The following is a 20,102-nucleotide window of genomic DNA, read 5'->3' as shown; positions in this document are numbered from 1 at the left end:
GTAACTTCAGTGTGCAAAGCATTGTCCTGAGTACAATGATACAAAAACTTTTCCATTCATGTTTTCTGAAAGGCACAAATATGTTGGTATAAACTGGTATTTCAGCTGTGCTTTATCATCTTCCTGGCACCCATCTATTTGTATAATGCTTAATGGAAAGTGCAGGTAATGCCCAGTAGCATACCAAGTGTCTTAGACAACAGGGAGGACCTAGTTTGTTTCTGCTTTTTAGTTAGGATGTGTTTGGATGTGCTCTTTGAGAAGAATCTGTTCAAATCAAAAATTTGCTGTTGGGTTGGTGGGTGGAATGACATTTTAAGTACTGAAATGAAAACCAAAGATACACCAAATTTACAATGTGTTTTTTCTTGTCTCTTTTGCTATTTATTGGGTGGACTCTGGGAATGTATGTTTCCCTTTCAACCCAAGCTGCACCAAAGTTTCAGAAGTGGGTAGTTTTGGTTCTTGAGTAACATTAGTAACAATCCTCTTTTAAGCAAAAAAAGGGAGCAGCCATCAAATACTTAGTCTGAAATAATTGCTTCCACATGCTTTGTGTGTATGAAGGTGTGTGGGTGTATGGTAAATCATACAGACTTCTGTATGTATAGATGAAAGACAGATTCATGTATATATTTGTATCAGGTTCATTCAAAGAAATTACAGCCACATTTTCCCAAAGGGAAGAATGATATTTGAATCCAGCATTTTGGTTTGAATGACAGCTAGTTATCTGTTTAATTTTCAATTACAAATTGCATTTTATTTTTTAAGTGTGTGTGACACAATAATCACTTTTCATTTCTCCGTATTTTGTTATCTAAATTTTCAGTGAACCTGGGCACTTGTTTCTCTTCTTTTGTGTAATATATGTTTTGAGAACAATATAGGAAGTTTCTGTTTCTGTGAAGTCTTATTGCAGAACTTGGAAATACAAGACCAGGTTTCAGTATGTGCCCATTTAAGTGGAGAAGATGCTCATATGCATGCTGCCTTTGGGTTTGGCTAGTTTTGCTTTATTTACTCCGTTGGCCCTTGGAGTCTCTTTGTGGGTCATTGCATCATTGCTGCGTGGATTTAGCTGTACTGTTAGCACATCCTTTCAGCTAACAGTGATTGGCATGAGGGAGAGAGATTCAAATGAAACTTCTCTTTCTGAATCTTTTTGTTGTGGTTGTTTGGGTCGAGCTTGTGATTAATAAAGGGGTGTGTTCCTGTAAGTAATGCTCCTGACAGCAGGAATTGTGTCAATGACCAGAGTAGAGGCTTCCAATTTGTGTCTCTCTAAAACAAAACTGACATGGTGAGATAGAGAAGTGGCTTTAGTGGAACTAGCTTTCTGTGACGAGTCTGTGGCTGCTATCAGGTTTTCCTACTGTCATGTATTGCTGACCATCGTTGTAAATAAAAGTTCATTTTTACAAGATGATGTGCTGCACAGCGCTCTTCACCAGGCTTACTGAATTTAATCCTTTTATAAGAGAATCCCACTGGTTTGGATAAGAATGTTAAAGATATGTAGTTCAATGGGCAGCGAGATTCTTCTGTCTGCTGAAAGGTTCTTGAAAGAAAATAATTGAACAGCAGTGCTTATTGCTACTATTTGCATAAGAAGAAGTAAATGTTTTGTTTCCTTATTGTCTTGTTAAAAAAAGCCGACAACAACGTGGTCTCTATTGTGTACCACCATCCATAATGGAAAATGCTGATTTTGCAGGCACTTCCTGGTATGTGTGTCTGATGAGGACCTATGTGTGTCTGATTAAAGCCACGTTTGTTGCACAGAGTGGGCCCTTAGATTGTGATTGACTTAAAACTCATAAGAGCCTGTTTGATTTGCTGACTAGTTCTAGAAGCATATTGTGTTGTCTTGTTCGCAGAAATGGAGATTTATACCTATTTTAGAGTTGATTTATAAATGGGGATTTATACCTATATTTTTCTCTGGGATAAAGCTAGGGTGCCAAGTGAGGTTTATTGCTTTTCAGTCATACAGTGCTACTTCAACATTAGTATGTGTTCAATTATTAAGTATAAAATGCTGAAATGAACAGAATGGAAGAGTGACAATATAGAAGCAATATAAATGTTTTCCATTTAGAGTATAATTAACAATATGCTGTGGGCAGACCACTACATTGTATTTAAAGTGAAAATCTAGAGGAAGAGCTAATGTGGCAGCACTGTGCTTCTGGCAAGAATGTGAGACTATTTCTAAGTAAGTCAAGAAGGTGAATGCTTGTGATGGATCTTGGCAATCTTTTTATGACTGCTGAAGAGATTCGCTGAAATATTTTTGGTTAATTTTCTTGGCTCTAATAAAATGCCTGTGGCCTATAAGAGCAAACAAGAATGAGGAATCCCCAGGACTGAATTACTGACATGCATATTATAGTGCTGGATTTGAATGACTCATCATGTTGAACAGTAATAGAATTAAAAGCATTGTAGTGTGAGCCACACTTATGTTTCTGCAATTGTTTTGCTTAGTTCTTATTTATTCGGTGGCAAGGGGTGAAAATATTGCATTTTGTAATACAAAATTGTGACCAGTAGGCTCTGAAGTGTGCCGGACTGAGTATTTTTTTATAGTGCTACAAAGATACCAACTTTCAGTATCTGATCCATCTTGAGTTTTCTGGGGAGAGATTTTCAGGAGGCTTTCTGAGAGATAATTAGAAAAAAAAAGCCCAAACTTAATTTAGGAGGCTTCAATTAGCCCAACAGGGATTTTCCTTCCAGTGAAATATTTTGCAAATCTAATTGGTTGGATGGTGCCATTGTAAGTGTTTCTTTTAATGGTTTCTGTTGTGTCTAGTGTATTAAGATGGTACCAATTTTTATAGCACTTAATGTTTCTTAAATTGCTAGTGCTTAAAAAAATGTTTTGCAGGTGTACATTTACTTTTGACTGTGCTAACTAAAAAGACATCTTTGATATATTTAATAAGAATCAGTATGCTAATTGCTAGACTGAGGCATTAAAAAGTATTACAAGTATATGCAAATTAGATGCAGTGAATTAAATAACAAGCTGAATACATCATTGAGCATATATAACATTTTTTACTGTAAAGATAAAGGAAATTATTTATTTACATCTGTCATTATTTCAGTGTTCCAAGCACATATCTACAGCTGCAAAAAACCCACCCTGTTTCATTTAGCACAGGTTTTAGTAGATAGGGATGTAAACATACCTCAGCTGGACTGTCAAATGAATTAGTTACAGCTTTTCAAAGGAACACTGTCCTTTAAAAATATTCAATAGATGTTGGTTTTTGTACTGCATTAGTTATGGAAGTCTGCACACTTCTTGGTTTTGTTTTGGTTTAGAGTAGAAGGAGCTTAAAATGTATTTTCCTGGTTTTAAAAAGAAAGAAAGCTTTTCTTTATCCTGTCCCATTTTTTGAGGTTTTATGTATCTTGCAGATTTTTTCCAGCAGTCTATTGCTTGTTTAGGAAATAAATTTTAGAAACCCAAACAAATAAGCCTTTACAGTAGTGTTTCTTGGTTTGTAGTGTCACTGGGAAGAATACAGAAAAACAATATAGGAAAACTTTTTTGTTTGTTTAAACTTTGTTTTAATGTAACTGGCATTTGAAAGTTAAATGTGGTTTTTATTATGATTCTTGGACAGAAGAATTGAATCCGCATGTGACTCTTTACAGTATGGATCCCTCATATCAAATGCTGCTTTCAGACACAGCTGGAGCAGTTGTTACTGGTGAATAATTAAAAAATCCTGACGTGGAATGATGCCATGATGATCCCTTTTGGCTTTAGAAGTCTCAGTGGTACAAGACATACACTGTTGTAAACTGCAGTGGTACTGCAGATCTCTGTTCTGTTTTTCTGTCACTGCACAAAGAAGACAGGACATTTGTTGGCAGAAATACTGTCTCTTTGTTAAAGCAAGCTAGTGTAATTGGAAAAGACAGACAAGCTTTGGGCATACAAGGTTCTGAAGAAGGGCTTTTATTTCTGAAAGCCTGTGTGGTTTTTATATCCCTTCTACCTGATACAATGCTAAATCTGTCTTCAAACCATGCCCTTCCTCTGTCCTTAGGCTATTAGGGCTACAGAAAAATGGTGCTGCAGAGAGGCAGAACTAGTGGGGAGTGACTTGCAGGACAGTAGGTGCTGTGCCTGCCTGTGCTGGCTCTGTTTGGTTTGAGCTGTGGCTGGTGTTGCCAGGCTGTTCTCACTGCCTGCTTGCAGAAAGGACGGACACGTTGGGCTGTCGTGCAGGCTCCGTAATGCACCTTCTTGAGCTGCCTGCTCTGCAATCAGTCTGGGTGCTTGAGTGCTTTTATTTCTTCAAGCAAATATTGAAAGAGCCAAAATACATTTTAAACCTTTTTGGTAGTCTTTTATCAGTCTTTTCAACCTTTGCTGAAGTTTAAACGTGCTCCATGGCATGCAGAGGTATCTTTCATAGCCTTCTCTTAGGAGAATTGTTAAAGAAAATAAATGGAGTAATAAGTTGGAAATGGTTGATCCTTTCCCCTTAAATGACAAATAGCAGTCTTGCTGTTTACCATTTCTATGCCCTGTGTCAGTTTACAAATGCCAAGGTATGGCCTAAACTTGTGTACCAGCACAACTGCTGTATAGTTTGTTCACTCTAAGAACTGTGACCACTTTCTCTTGAGTGAGTCTTTCTCTTTTTCTTTGTGGTACTGTCTTTTTTCCAGCCACACCCAGCTCCTACTTTCACAAATATTTTTGTGAAAAGCCTTTCTTTCTGTCCATTTTTCTCAATTGCCTCAGAATCTCAGCCTGTCTGTTCAATGTTTATTCTTATGCAGTTGTGACTTTGAAGCAAACCATCCAGTATTGCCACAATTGTTGCTGAGTAATGAGAGTTGGTAATGCTGCATTGATCTGCTACTTGGAAATTGCTCTTGTAGGTCATGCAGCAGTTTGTTTCCTGCAAAGGTTAGGTCATCAGCTTTGGAAAATTTTAAATTTTTCTGGTTTGTAATAATAAGCATCTAGATAATTACCCCAAAAGCTGAGGAAAAAAAATTATATAACATGAAAAAATACTGTCAGCTTTTAAACAAAATTAATTATATTTGTAAGTGGGTCATCCATGCAGTTTAAAATTTTATCATGAAAAAAATGTAGCTATCGTTTTGTTGTTAGATAATTCTACTCAGAAAAGTTTGAAGTGGAATGAAGCTCACTTATATCAGAAATTACTCCAATTTTTTTTTCCAAAAATTGCTGAAAGATAACAACATGCATATTTTAGGATAATGACATGCCTGAGGGGCATTTCTTGCTTTTTGAATTAGGGTGAAAATACTTTGTTGTTCTGTACAAAAGCAGTTGTTCCACATGATAATTTGTGTGTTCAAGGAAAATAAATGCATTTTCTTTAACATAAGTTTAATGATGAGGATCTATTGATGTACTGAATAGACAAGATTACTCACCTATTAGACAGTGGATACCCAAGCCTGGAACATGAGCACTTTCTGAGTAAAGTGTTCAACAAAGAATTTATTATGAACTTCTCAAGGCCTTGTATATATTGAGCATCTGAAGAGTAGAGAGATTCGGTTTTATGATGGCATTTCTGAGCCATTAAAATCATTAAGGACACTGCCTTGGTTTAAGCAGTTCCCAGAGGAGTTCATCAAATTACAGATAGTCTGAACAGGTAAGATACCCATTACAAACTATAAACATTTCACAATATAATTGAATGTAGAGTACCAAGTAACTGCTTGTCAAGTGTAGCTAAAATGTAGTAGGGCAGACAAAAGATATTTTATAGGCGCTTATCCTTGGGCAGCCAGCATCTCTGCTTTAATAGCAATCTTTTGTGAACATGCATGAACTTCTGAGGAAATTCTCAATATCCTCTTTGCATTAGGAACTTCTTTAAAGAGAAATAATCCACTTGTATAATACAGTTGTTATGGGAAGTAATGAAAATGAAGTTGACTTGGGGAAATTCTTGTGTATTTTCAAAAAGAAATGCTGGTTTATGATTTTCATCGGCATTGTGATATTCCAGTTCTAGAATTACTTGACAAATTCATATACTGGGAAATAGTATCCTTATGCATTGATTTTTCTATTATTGTTATTATTTTAAGGACATTAAATGTATGTAGATGGCTTTACTAAAGAATAAAACACAGCTTTGCTTACCCTAATCAGAATGTTGAACATGAGCTAGCAGTGTAACTCTTACTGCAAAAAGGGCAAATGTGTCCCTGGTGACATCAGAAGTATTGGCAGGTGGTCCTTCCCCTCTGCACAGCTCTGGTGAGGCCACACCTGGAGGATCATGTTCTGGGGTGGGAGTTCCCCAGTAAGAGAGGTCGATGAAGGGCCACAAAAATGACTGAGGGACTGGAGCACCTCACCTGTGAGGAAAGACAGAGAGCTGGGGCTATTCAGCCTAAAGAGAAGGTCCAGAAGAATCTTATTCATGTATGTAAGTACCTGCAGGGAGGGTGCAAAGAAGATGGAGCCAGGCTCTTTTTGGTGGTTCCCAGAGAGAGGTAAAGGGCACAAACTAAACTGCAGGAGGTTCCCCATGAACATCAGAAAATGTTTTTTTTACTGTGAAGGCAGGTGGCTTAAAAATAGCCCAGAGGTTTTGGAGTCTCCATCCCTGGAAATAATCAAAAAATCCATCTGAACACAGTCCTGGGCAAGCAAATCCACGTCCCTGCTTGAGCAGGGAGCTCAGAATTTCCAGAGGTTCCACCCCAGTCACTCTTGAGACTCTGTGAAATATATTTGTGAATCTAAGTGAAATCTCTTGCACAGAAATTGGTGAAGCAGCATCAAAAAAAAGCTCTTGAAGGCAGGCAGGAAGTGCTAAGCATACAGAAGTGTGGAGAGAATCCATTCAAGTTTGGCTAAAACGAGAACAAACTGCTGTGCTAGAAGAGGAGGATTTTTTTTTTCTGAGGAGAAATCCATATGGTTTCCCAAGTAGTCAAAGAGTTGGAGAGCACAGTCAAAATCCTCATGCAGAGTTGCAGGCAGAGGTTATTAAAATGCAGAAGAAAGTCGAGCTGTTGGATGTGAGTGACTTCATAAGAGAAAGAGAATTTGGGAAGGAAAATTGTCATTGAGCTGAAGAGAAGGAACCGTCTAGATGCACAAGTCATGGTGTTTGAAAAGTTCTAGAAGAAGCTACAGAACGTGAGTCTTTCGTAAGCTGTAGAAACCTACAGCCCTGCTTCAAACAAAGTGGTAAAAATGCTAAATGTAGACACTGAAAGATGAGACTTCTGGAGGAAATTGTATCACAAGCAGTGCTCCAGTTACTGAGTTGGCTCATCTGCTTGTTAAATGAGAAAATGGCAAGCAATTGTTTCATCTGGGAAAGACAAGGCAGAAATGTGAAGAAACCTGCAGCAGCAGATGCACAGTGCCTGGCAGAGGTGTGTGCAAGCCCCTGCCCAAGTGCAGGAGCCACAGGTGCAGCTGGAGTGCAGCCAGTCTCAGAATGCTGTCACAGGGTGGAGAATGGCCCTGGCTCTTGTGAGGCTGAGCAAACGTGTGGGGGATCTGGCAGGCTCTGGCAGTCAGCAGAAGGCAGCAGTCGGATGCACAGATGTGGCTTCCAGAGGATATTGGCCAACAGCAGAAGGCTGATTATCAGCAGTGTGACCGTGTCCTGCTAATGGCTTGAGTGGTGGCCTGGAGAGGGGGCCAAATATAAGCACCTGCAAGAGATGTTGGAGAAGTTGGGAAAGAGTGAATTTTTCAGCCTGTTAAAGAAGAAATGCAGTCTTCTGAGTAAGGTGGCAAAAAGAGAGTTCTTCCACCTAGAGAAGAGACAGCTCTAAAGCCTCAAACCTGAAAGAGCTAGAGGAGGTTGAGTTTTACAGGAAAACCAGTTCCCCCCAAAGAAATATCAAGGTCATTCTTCAGGTAGATACACAACAGAGAATTATGTCAGTAAAAAAAAAATAAAGGTAGAAAGGAGACTCAAAAATCTTGATTATTAGATTACAAAATACTGAAAATGGAGATATTTAACCTTAAGCTGTGCCAGGGAAGTTTAGGTTTAAATCAGAAAACAATTTGTCACTGAAATAGTGATTGGGCACTGGAATCATCTGCCCAGGGAGGTGGTAGAGTCACGGTCCCTGGATGTGTTTAGAACTAAAGTTAGGGTGTGGCAATTAGTGTGGCCATGGTTTATTTGATAAGGAGGTGTTAGGCTACAGGTTGGACTTGATGATCTCAAAGGCCTTTTCCAATCTAGTTCATTCTGTGATTCTGTGTGATTTGTAGCTTCCCTAATGAGGACCTTTCTTGAGGAATGACCTTATCTGTCAGGGGTGCACATGTGAAGATACCCCAGAAGCTGTTCAGAGGATAGAGTGCGACTGCTTTCTGGTGCTCTGCTGTGGGTAAAAGGAGTGTTGATGGCATACTAGAGAGCTTAGTTTGTAAGGGATGCAACAGGACATAAAGAAAAGGGATCCTGTTTCTTCTTCTTTCCCTTTCCCCAGTTCTGATTTGGTCCTGTGCAGTACTTTTTGAGCCTGATAATATACAAATATCTTCCTCTTCAGCTGAGCAGTTTCCTATGAGCATGCAATGGAACTGTGGTTCCAGCTGCTGCACAGAATCAGAATCCCAAATGTCTGATTCATAAATAAAGGATGTTGCTGTGGAGGGAGTTGTGTTTATTTTAAGGAATGGGTGCTCAAAAGGTTTAGGTCCTTGAAATAAGGTGTCTTAAAAATATGCAGAGGATTAAGTGGCTAAGAAAGGCTGCAGATTGAGGGTACCTGTCACTTCTTGTTCTGGTAATATCTTGAGTTAGGCATATGCTTGATAACCTAAATGGGACCAGTATTGAGCAAAATGTATGAAATGGAAGGACATTTGTTGTTCTTCCATCCAGGTTATGTTTATTGGTGTCTAAGGTAAATGTTTTCTCATTTACATTATCTTAGCAATTCTGCTTTTGGCCAGAAGGTACCTCATTGATCACAGATGTTAGAGTAGGAATTACTGTTTTCCTATGAAAAATCATCATCTATGTGTTTATTTACATTTCACTGCATTTCCAGCATTCTTAATGTTTCCAGAATAATACTCTCAATGGTTTCCTCAGATTTAGTAGTTCTCCTACTAATTAGAGATTCCAGACTCTGCATTTCACTTGTGAGAGAAATCTCGTGTCATTAGCTTTCTTGAATATCAGCAACAATTATGCAAGTTATAAAAATGTAAACCAAGGCTTGTTTATTGAGGAATACCTATTGGCATATACATAGATGTTCATGTTGGAAGGAAATCAGAAGTCTTTTGAAGCAGTGCTTCAAATTGAGAATTGTTCATAATGACAGAATTTCTCCTGCCCTTTCTCCAGAAGAAACAAATCCAGCAGGGAGGTTAACAAATGAGATTTTGATATTGTCATTTTCATACATACTATTTATGAAACCACTTATACCTTGTTATTATGCCTTATGGCTGCCATAAAGTTACTCTGTTGAATAAACAGATTCGAATTCGGTTTTGACACAATGTTATGTTTTATTAAAGGACCTTTCTGAGGCTGGTGTTTCTTTGAGTTAACTATGGTAAGGGTTCTAGTCTGTGTGGTCACTTAGTAAGGGTTAAAATGTCCTCCCTCAGCCAGGCTCCTCCTGGAGTGGAGAAGTGAGATCTACTTGGGATTGCACTGGTTGGGGAGATGACTGTGTGCACTGCAAGGCAGTGGGTGTCAGGAATTACAGGTGGAAGTAATTTTTTCATCCTGAAGGTCTTGCTACTGACAGCTAAAATGAGCCATCTAAAGCATAAAAAGGGAAAAGAGGCTTCTCTAAAACCAGGTGATCCTGTACTACCATTTGAGGTAAATATGTCTAATTTTGTTTCCATACATACAGAATATTTTCATAATGCCTTGTTCACATTTTAATTGCTCTGTCTGCAGCTTTGATGCATAATTGTAACAGTAATCAGAACAGGTTTGCCTGATTTGAAAAACTTCCATCTTGTCCATAAACTAGAAAGCGCAATAGAAAGAATTTGTATGCTATGCACGAGGCATTTTATGACTTCGAGATTTTTTCAAAGTAATTTCTGAGCAAAAGACTTTTATACTGAGATGCACCAAGGTTTAGTGGCAAGTGTATCTCTTTTTTGAAAAAAATAAGACAGAGACTTAAAATATTTTAAACTTGATGGGTTTGGGCAGCTGGTTTTTAAGTTTCTTGTGGCCTTTACATTTTTAATCTTAAGGACAGAAATTTGAAAGCGATTTAATATGTAAGGCACTCTAGTCTCCTAGGCTGTTTTTTCTAAAACTACTAGTAATATCAGAAATACCTTGCTATTCAAATTTTCTTTATAAACCATTGGTGCAAATACTGGTAGCAACTGAACTGCTAGTTGTACTTCTACTACATCATCATCATCATCATCATTATTATTATTATTTTGCTCTTGGAAAATATATAGTATTACCTAGTGGGCATCCATTAGTACTTTTACTAGAATCTGTTCCAGTGGAGGTTTTTGCTTACTAGATGTAGGCATCTTTATGTAATTAATTTCACATTAATGACAGCAGCTTTTATGAGAATAGGGAAAGAGCTCAGAATTTAGGTAGAAGTGGGAATGGGCCTGAAGTGTAGATAGGGTGGGAGTTTTGGGACTGTTTGGATTCAAGATGCAGGGATACCTGGAGGAAATAGATGTCAGAGAAGAGGGCAATCCTGCCTGCTGCTTTTCTAATGTGGCTTTCTGCCAGGCCTTGGGGTTGGATCCATAGTTGTGATGTCCTGAATTCATAAACAGCTATCAGATGTCATAACAGTGTCTTCATCCTCTGCAGTGAGTGATCCAAACCAGAGATGACAACGTTAATAGCTGTTAGTTACATGCAGATAGTAGATATCAGTCCTGCTCATCGCCTTGTGGGTTGATGGTGGATGTCAGGAGAAACATGTAGGTTTATCCTACTTCTTTTGTAAAACCTTAGCTATTTGTCAGACAGCCATTGTGTATCAGAGAGAAAGATTGAGCTATCAGAAGTTATGTAATGTCAGCATTAGCTGCACTTGATTTACCATGTCAGTTCATTTCTTTGAATGTGTTGGTGCACACATATTGTGATTCAGTTTTCAATTACCTGGATGCATACTTTTTTTTTGACTCCTTGTCATTCTCTTCCATTCAGTGCTTGTGCAGTGTCTGTGGATGAGGGAAAGTTGACCAAACAAGTTCCATATTACTTGTTTTGGAAAGGAGTAAGTATGCAGGGAAGGGCATGAAGAAAAACAAAGTCTAACGGTTCAGCAGCTCACTGTTGCTGTGAAGGATTTTTTTTTAATTTATTTTTTTTTACACATAGCTTTTCACCATAACCTGGATGTATTTCTCTTTTTCTGAAAAGTGGAAAAATGGTAGTTCTAATTTTTGTGTCTTTAGAACTGTGAAGATGAATCAATTAATTTTCATTAAATGATCTGATACTGTAATTCTACACAGGTAGCCAATGTTTCTTGGCATTTGTCTTTGTCAGTTTAATCTCGACATTCTTCTGAGTATCTGATTTCACAAGCCAATTTAAAAATAAATTTACATGACTTGTCTTCAGAGTTTGATCATGAGTAATATTTCACCCCACTGAATGTGGGCACCAGTGCAGTGGGGTTTTTTGGTATATATCTAGCTAATCTCAAGGAACTCCTCAATGGACAGCATAGCTACCTTCAAAGCTCAAAACCTAGGTGTACAACAGTCAGAGTAAGGGGATATTTAGCTATGTTTTACATCCAGCTCACTGTGATTCAGTCAATTAAACAGCTTACAAATCACCTGTTCTGAGCTTTAGACCAATTGTAATGATGAGGATTGTGCCCAGAGGATGGATAACATGATTCATGTCAATGAGAGGTTTTAATAATTGAGTTTAGTGTTGTTGTAATAACATTAGTGATGTCAGATCTAACATGTTCTTATTAAGCTTGACTTTTAAAAGTATGCTAAAAAAGAAAATAATCTGTGATGTATTTATGTGCTGCAGTGATTATTAAGACTGAGAATCACAGGTATTTGAGTCTGAAAGATGGTGTGTGACTCCCTTGGGTAGGCGTGAAAGCTAGAAGAAAGTCAGTTAGTAATTGAAGTTTCTTATTGCCAATTAGCTCCAGAATCACTTGAGAAATGATGGGAAATGATAAGAAAGTTGGCAGTTTATCAGTCAACTTCGTGTATCCTCACCACTACAGCAAATACCTCCCTGGTCCAAAAAACCAAGTGGAGCTTTTAATCCTCACCAGTAAAGAAGGTTTTGTAGGTTAATGTAGGTTTGCTCACCTAGATATTCTGTGAAACATGTATTTCAAACAGGTGTAAGTGTGTTTAATGGAACATGCTGTTGCATTTCTTTACTGTGATGACTTTGAGGTGTTAACTTTTTATCTTGAATGTCAGTGGAAGTGAGTTTTGAGTACACATGGGAACAAATTCATTGAGTATACAGCTGCTGCTGTTAAATAAATCAATCTTAAGGCTGCATTTTCTAGTCCTTACATTGCCAAAATGAGGCAGAGGCCCATAAAATACCCTGCAGAAGGTGCATGAACTGTACCGGAGGCTGTAAAAAGATGGTTAAATGTATTTTAAAATAATTTTTATACTTCCAGGCTGTGGCAGAGAGTGCTTTTTCGGATTCGCTGTCCAATGTGATGATGGCTGATTTTCCAAATTATTTTTACAAGTGTTCTTTAACAGTGACAGCTCCATCATACTGTGCTGTGGCACTCATGGCTAGCTTCTGTCAGTGTAGATTTAGCTACTATTCTTGTAAAATTGGTATTTTCCCTAACAGAGAGATGGGTTATTATTTTTTAAATATTTGTAAGGATGGTGCTGCTTTTAGTGGAATGTGTTAGATTCTGTGAAATTTTAGTCTAATCTGTTTATAGTGACAACTTTGTTTTGGGTTTTTTGTGGTTTTGTTTTTATAAATTGGGAGTATTTGAACTTTTCACTTAAAATACAAAAAAGCTTTGGAAAACCTTTGCTCCCTCCTCTTCATCTTTGCTCCCTCCTCTTCATCTTTGTATTTCTGCTTAAAAAATAGTCTGCTGCTTTCTTCATTCACTATTTGGGATGAGTAAGGAAAGGAAGCCTTGAAAACACTTCATTTAAAATTGAAGACACAGATTTCTATTTCTGTGAGCCAATAATAATTGAAGATAAGAGGCTTGTTTTGAGGTTTTTTAATCAGCTGAAAATTTTTGGAGCAAGTCTAGTCACGACAGTCACAGAAGTGTTTGATAGAAGGCTGCTCACCAATATGCTGGGTGAGCATTTTTGGGTGGTTATTAGCAAGCTAATAACTCTTGCTGCTCTTTTGAAATTTCCTGTCACTTTGTCATTGTTCTGGAAGCAGATGAACAAAGACCTTATTCAGGCATTAAGAGAGAATCGAGTGCTTTGGCTTCTCCTCTGCTACATGGCTGGACTTGGTGTGGGGCACTGCTGTGATGTCCTTCCTAGAACCAATGAAAGCAGACAAGTACCTTGTACCAGTGGCTTGTGTTTGCCCCTCAGGTGGGAGTTACCTGAGCTGGAGAATGGGCTCACAAGTGAGCTTTGCTGGTGGTGTGTATGTGGAGCCCAGGGGCTGTGGCACAGCCCTGCTGAGGAGTGAGCTCTGCCTGCCTGGCTCCTCTGTGTTGTTACCTCCAGGGATGATAAATGGTTCTGCCTTACACAGCTGCAGGAGCCACTGCATGTCCACAACACTCTGTGTTGGAGGTAGCTGGAGCTGATCTCTTCCTGGAGCCAGGCTATCCCTGAAGCTGGAGCAGAAGCTCTTTGCTTGCTTCCCCTGTTCTGCAGGGCTTTTTTTCAGTGAGAGATGCCAGCACTAGGTGACCAAGTCAAGCTACAGAGCAGAAAAGATGGAGGCAGGATCTCTCAGTCACAAGGATGCCAAACCAGATGACATCAAAAAGCTGTTAAAATTTACAACTGTATGACAAACTCTAGTAGAAATAGAATGCTGGATCTTTTAGGATATTAATCTATTTTATGATCTCCCTTTTATAAACAAAGCTGTATAACAATGTGCTCCAGGGTCCTTTCAGATGAAAGGCATTAGATAATGGCACCTTTAGATTTTACCTCTTGTCTGGGCCTGTGAAGTCCTTTATCACTGAAATGCTTTATTGCAACAACTCTGTTCTTGCCCGTGTGTGGTGTGAAACCATTTGAATGTCATAGTTATTTATTTTAGATCATTTATTAAGTTTCCTATTGAGGCCTCTATGGCCTGAATTAAAACGCTAAAAGGAAATCTCTCCATAAAGCTGCCAAATAAAATACATAGCCAGGCAAGATTAAAAATAAATAAATAACTAAATAAAAATCAGGCAAGAGGTCTGTTGGGCTTGTCCTTGTGCAAGCCACCCACAAAGGGATTAGTTACTGAAAGGAATGGAAAAAATATGAGTAGCAGATAAAAGAGCATAGGGAGGGGATGCAAAATAGATAAAAATAGCTCAGTTGAAATAAACAAGTCTTGCAGAAAAGGGCAAGAGAAGAAGTGCATGCTGAAACGTTAACACAAAAATGTGAGTTGTTATACAGGAGTGGAATTCATGGTGCAATGGGGCATCCTGGGCCTGATCCAGAGCAGGCAGGGCAGGCTGTCCTGCTGACATGCAGACTGCAGTTTGGTTTGGCCTGATTTTCCCTTTCTACCTGCCCATGGGTGACCAGCTGCAAGAAAGGAGATGGCAGTGCTGATACAAGTAAGAAAGCTGCTTTTCTGAAATGTGAGTTTGCTTGCTTTGCTTGGAATTGCTGTATCAGGACCCTTATCCACCCATTAAGCACAGAATACTCATGTAATTCACTGTTTTGTAGGATGAAGCCCAGAAGTGTAAAGATGCATCCTTTTGAGATTTTGGATGTTACTGGCTTGGGTGATACCTTCTCTCTGTCTTTCCCAAGGAAAGCCTTTTGGAGCCATCAGAATGTTATAGGCAATTGAAGATCAATGACAAGGCCTTATTTAAATCATCCTGGTTTTTATAGATTCCTCCATAAGTGGATCTTCCTTGTTATAAGATAATTTAAATGAAATCTGTGTTGCTGCGCTGCCATGTTTGTTATCTGAACTGTAATCTTTTACCTGTGCCAAATTATTGTCTGCAAACAGGTTAAATTATTGAGGGCAGAAGAAAAGTCTATAACATGACTTAGTACTTTGGAAGGGTCCATCCATGTTCTCAGTTCTAAATTTCTAAACAAACACACCCTGAACATCATGCTGTGCTTTAATTATACCTTCTGGCAACCTGTGATTGGTTTCTGCATTGCATGGCTGCCACCTCATGATGGCATTATTGATGGGGGGTTTTTCCACGTGACCCTTTTAGATGTTTATTTAAATGGTACAAATAAGCAAATGATGATGATGGTAGTAGCTATAATAATAATAGTAACAGCAATCATCATCATTTTTATTTTCACTGCTACTTTTTCTCAGGTGACATTTCTGTGATTCTTTTCCTGCCCCCTTACAGTTTCACCCTTTTTCTTTAAAAATATTTTAATAACTAAGTTACCATATTTTGCCTTTTCTACTTCTATTCCTTTTGAATCTCTTTATGTGAACTCAGTGTTTGTGAAAAGCTAGAGGGTGACTATTCTGAAGGATAATGAGAGAGATACCAGTCAGAGTGAATATGCAAAAATGTGACAGCTGCAAGAATTTTTTCAGCCTTTAAGGTTTATACTCACCCAGCAATCCTGGTGCAATCCCTAGTGCCAGTGCTGGGTGGTTTGTATGTGGCATTGCCTATACATTGGGATCAGGACCACATGTCAATTGTCTTCTAAGTGAGAGATTTCAGTCATTGCAGTCCTGCAAGGCAGTCTGCAGGTGACTAAAAAGATGCCATGAATTCTTACTTACAGAGTCTTCTGTAAACTGGAGCATTGTAAACCTTCTGGTTTATGACCAGTATCCAAGGGTTGTTATACACAGTATGGCTGAAGGTTTATAAAGTAGGGAGACATTGGAGATTTCAGTTTTTCCTTACTAATGTGTGTTTGGTGTTTTTAAGTTAAAAATAGAATGACTGCTTTAATTTAAAACGTACATTAATTGAAATAGCTAAAAAGCAGAGTAATGATTTATGTTGTATCAAGCAAAGCTCTGACTCTGTTGAAGCTTTCTTGGACACTGCAGTTGAATTTGTCAGTCCAGACTTGTCATGCCAGTGTGAAGCATCCTCTTCATTGTAGCTTTAAATGGATCCACAGATGGATGCTATTCCCAGATATTCAGGGATGCAGGTAAAAGGAGTGTGATCAAAGAAGTCTGCTTTACACCCTTGTGTGTAATCTGCTGTTTAGCACTTCTCAATTCATGGTCTTCACTGGCATACTGTCAGACTTCTGACAGAAGTCACTATTACTGGTCTACTGTAGTACTGGTTTTATGGTTGTGATAAAACAGTCTTCTGAACTTTCTGAGAAGGTGCCGTTTGAAAAATGGAATAATGTTTTCCCCTTTTTTAAATCTGTCATTAACCACATTTTAGTTTTGCTTTTCTGTTTCCTAGTATTTTTTTATTTGGAAATGAAACTCTTCAGCTTTACCTCATTCTTAGTGCTATTTTGGCTCATCTGACTCCTTGTCTTAATTGCATCTGCCCCAAACCCCATCTGTATTTCTGAAATGGCTCAGTCCTACTTTTTTGTGCCATTTAGGTGCCCTCTGCTTAATTGTTTGGGCCAGAGGTTTCTGCCTGAACTTTATGGTGTTAAGACAATTTAAGGAGTTTCACAAGGTCTTCAGGTGTTTATTGCAATTGCGATTTGAGGGTTTGGTCTGGTAAGGCTCAATGCTGACATGTTATAGAAAAAGAGGTAGATCAAGCTGCCTGTGTATACTAGCTTGCTTATAGATATACTGCTCAATGTTCTTAAAATGACCCTTGACAGAATTTTAACTTTATTATACAATTGAACTTTTGATGTGATGAGAAAATAAAAAATACTTAAAGCTTCAAATATTGACCTTTTGAAAACAGGAGTGAAAAAGAAATACAGAGCAGATTTTGCCAGAGACAGAGAGAAAAAAAGGTTAATGTTAGATCTGACAATTTTTAGAATTAATCCTAAAATAGAATTAATAATAGAATTAATTGTCACTTGTTTGAGACAGGACAGCATGAAGTTTTACATATTAAGGGCTTTGTCCACAGTGGTTAATAGCATCCGTAGGGTATCAGATCAAACATCCTGATGGCAGTTTCCTGCTCTGGCAGTGACTGGTAGCCAACACACAGGAAAGAGTTTAAGCACCAGTTTGCTCATAATTTTGCTTTTCTGGTACAGATTCAGATGTCTGCAGTTCAGGAGCTCTCTGGGCCAGGCTCACAGGTCTTGTTCTTATGACTTTCTTTTGTGAATTTGCCTTACTGCTGTTTGTATCAAGTGTAAAATTTTGACCCATCCTGCATAATGACTTGTACAATTTACTATGGGTTGTGTGGAAAAAGTATTTCCTTTGTTGTTTAAATATCCATAGTTCAGATTTTGTTCAATGGTCTTTTTTTCTTCTGCACTGGAAAAGGTTGCAACAGTTGTTAATTATTTATTCATGCCACTCCAGTAATTTATTTTCCTGATTTGAATCATGCTAGTCTGTTGCTCATACAGAATCTAATGTATCCCTACATCTGAATCATGGGTTTTTTTCCCTGTTCTGAGTGTTTTGAAGTTGATTTATGTGCGTTTTGAGACTAGAGGAACAACAACTACACGTAGCAGTAATGAAAACCCTACAGTGGCATAATGCTGCTCTCTGTTTTCCCTTTCTCCCCCACCTCCTCACAGTTGCTAATGAAGGCCAATATAATAATGACAGTTGCCACTTGTTATAGTTAGGGCTGATGTGTTTCTTTGAAAGAAAGCCTAGTGGGGAACATTTTTACTGGTGACAGATAGAGGACCTGACATGGGCTCCCAGTACAATTCCTGCTTCTTTGTTCCATGTAATATTTGTCAAAACAGTGGTGATGAATGATGATATGTATTTATTTTATTTTCAGTGTGAAGGATGGCTGCATTCAGCATGCACACAGGCAGATAAAAGAAGTTGAACAGCTTCAAAAGCTGTGTCAGTCAGACTGTCAAAATCATACTGGCAGACCTGGAGTCCTGTATGTACAGATGGGACCTGAAATAAGATCTGTTTGCTCATGGGAGTAAAGGGAGCTTGATTTGACAAGACTACTGCAGGGAACAGCTGGCTTGCTTGGCTGGGACTGCATCTTCACATGTCTCATAAGAGGCTTGCACTAAATCTAATTTTTCTTTTTCTTTTATTTTTTTTTTCCCCTGCAAGCCATGTTTCTGTCTTGGAGATGTGCAGCATTTGTGCACCATGGCCTCTTTGCTGCCCTGGCCCTGGGGTGCTCCTGAGCTGCTCACTGCATGGGGCTTCACATGGGGGTGCACAGGCAGGAAAGCTGCTGCCTCAGTCTGCCTTTGCCAGTGCTCTGAGGAGCCTGCAGGGAGGCCAACAGAGGAACAGAGGCCACTTTTCCATGTAGTGGAGTCATGGTAGGAGAGCACAAAGCAAGCAGGTCGCAGGCTGTGAGCCCTCGTTCCTGAGTGTCCAGGTTTAGAGCAAATTTGGGGAAGAATCCCCCACAGGAGCTCCGGTGGGAAAAGCAGATCCAATCGGCCCCTCCCCCCAACTGGTCCGGGACGGAAAAAAAATACGTCCTTGGAGAAAGGTGGAAAAAACCCCTGTTTATTAAACAATAAAGCCAACACAATCTCAAACAATGAGACCCCTTGCCACTCTAAAAGAGATGACAAACTGAGAAAACCCCAGGTTGAAGCTCCGCTCACTCAGTCTCTGATCAGTCCCTCCGGTGCTGGAATTGTCGCAGGCCAGGCCTGGCCCGGTGGGCCACAGCTGCAGCTGCCGGTGCTCTCCTGGGTGTTCAGTCCAGAGCAGTTTCAAGAGGTCCAAAGAAAAAGGAAAAAAACAGTCCAGGGAACTTCTCCACCTCAGCTAGCTAACACTAACTAAAAGCAAAGGAGAGCTCTGTCCTGCTGTCTGTCCGTCCGCAGACAACACAGTCCAGGAGCAGGAATGTGGAGGAGTGAGTGCAGTGTCTGAAAACAAACTGCTGCTTCTTCTCTCCCCCCCTTCACTCACTGGAACACTCTTAAAGGTGCAAAACTTATTATTCAACATAAACAGAATGAGACAATTGGGGATATAAGCATCATAAAGTCAACCCAGGACACTGAGCCTTCCCAGGGACCTGAATTCTTACTGGGTTTTGTGCTGAGGTGTGTCTGTGCTCAGGAAATCCATCCGACATCCCTGGAGAAATCTTATTAAGTGGCATCAAGCCTTGAAGCTAAAGCAAAGTCAGTTACCTGTTTGCTAGAAGATCAGGGGGTTTTTGTTAAACAGTTGTCAATTCAGAGCAGCTCTTCATGTACCAAGTGAATGGAAATACATGTGTTTGGAATGTTGGGAGATTCTTCTTTCTGACATCTGTAGCCTTTATGTATTTAATGTTGTTGTATAATCAGTTATCTGTATCTTTTACTTTTGTCATAAGAAATAAGATCATCTTTATTTGTTTTAAAATGTGAGCACTAAAATATTTGTGCATGTAGACAGTATATTTGACTTGTCTCTTGACTGGAGAATAGGTACGATTTACTTGGCTAGGCTTGGTCCATGGTAACACTGGTGTACTGAAGTATTGATCTGTTTTCTGGTGACTGGTTTTTGTGATTGCCTTTCTCAGAGAGATTTCATGCACTGAACTGATTTCTGGGTTTTACTGGAAGTGTCCACTTTCCTGGCTTTGATCATGCTGTATGCAGTGCATACTCTGATCTCAGCAGATCAAATAATTCAGTAACATTTGTCATCCTGGAAAATGGTGAGCATGTTAAAAAACTTTTTTTAAAGTTTTAGAGACGAAGACATTAAATGTCAAATACCTGTGTTATTGAATGTAATAAATGTATGGAAATTATGCAGCTTAATGAGCATGTTTTTTTGAGAAGATATTAAAATGCAAAGAGT

General features: G+C 38.9%; 1 protein-coding gene across 1 annotated transcript in view; it reads left to right on the top strand.

Annotated features, from left to right (window-relative positions):
* The window catches only part of TULP4 (TUB like protein 4), a 143,252-nt gene that overhangs the window by 28,851 nt on the left and 94,299 nt on the right, over window positions 1-20,102 (top strand). The gene's annotated exons all lie outside the window — the stretch shown is intronic.

Source organism: Ammospiza caudacuta, chromosome 3 (genome assembly GCF_027887145.1).
Source record: "Ammospiza caudacuta isolate bAmmCau1 chromosome 3, bAmmCau1.pri, whole genome shotgun sequence".
In the NCBI taxonomy this organism is placed as follows: Eukaryota; Metazoa; Chordata; class Aves; order Passeriformes; family Passerellidae; genus Ammospiza; species Ammospiza caudacuta.
This window is presented reverse-complemented; position numbering and strand designations above follow the sequence as displayed.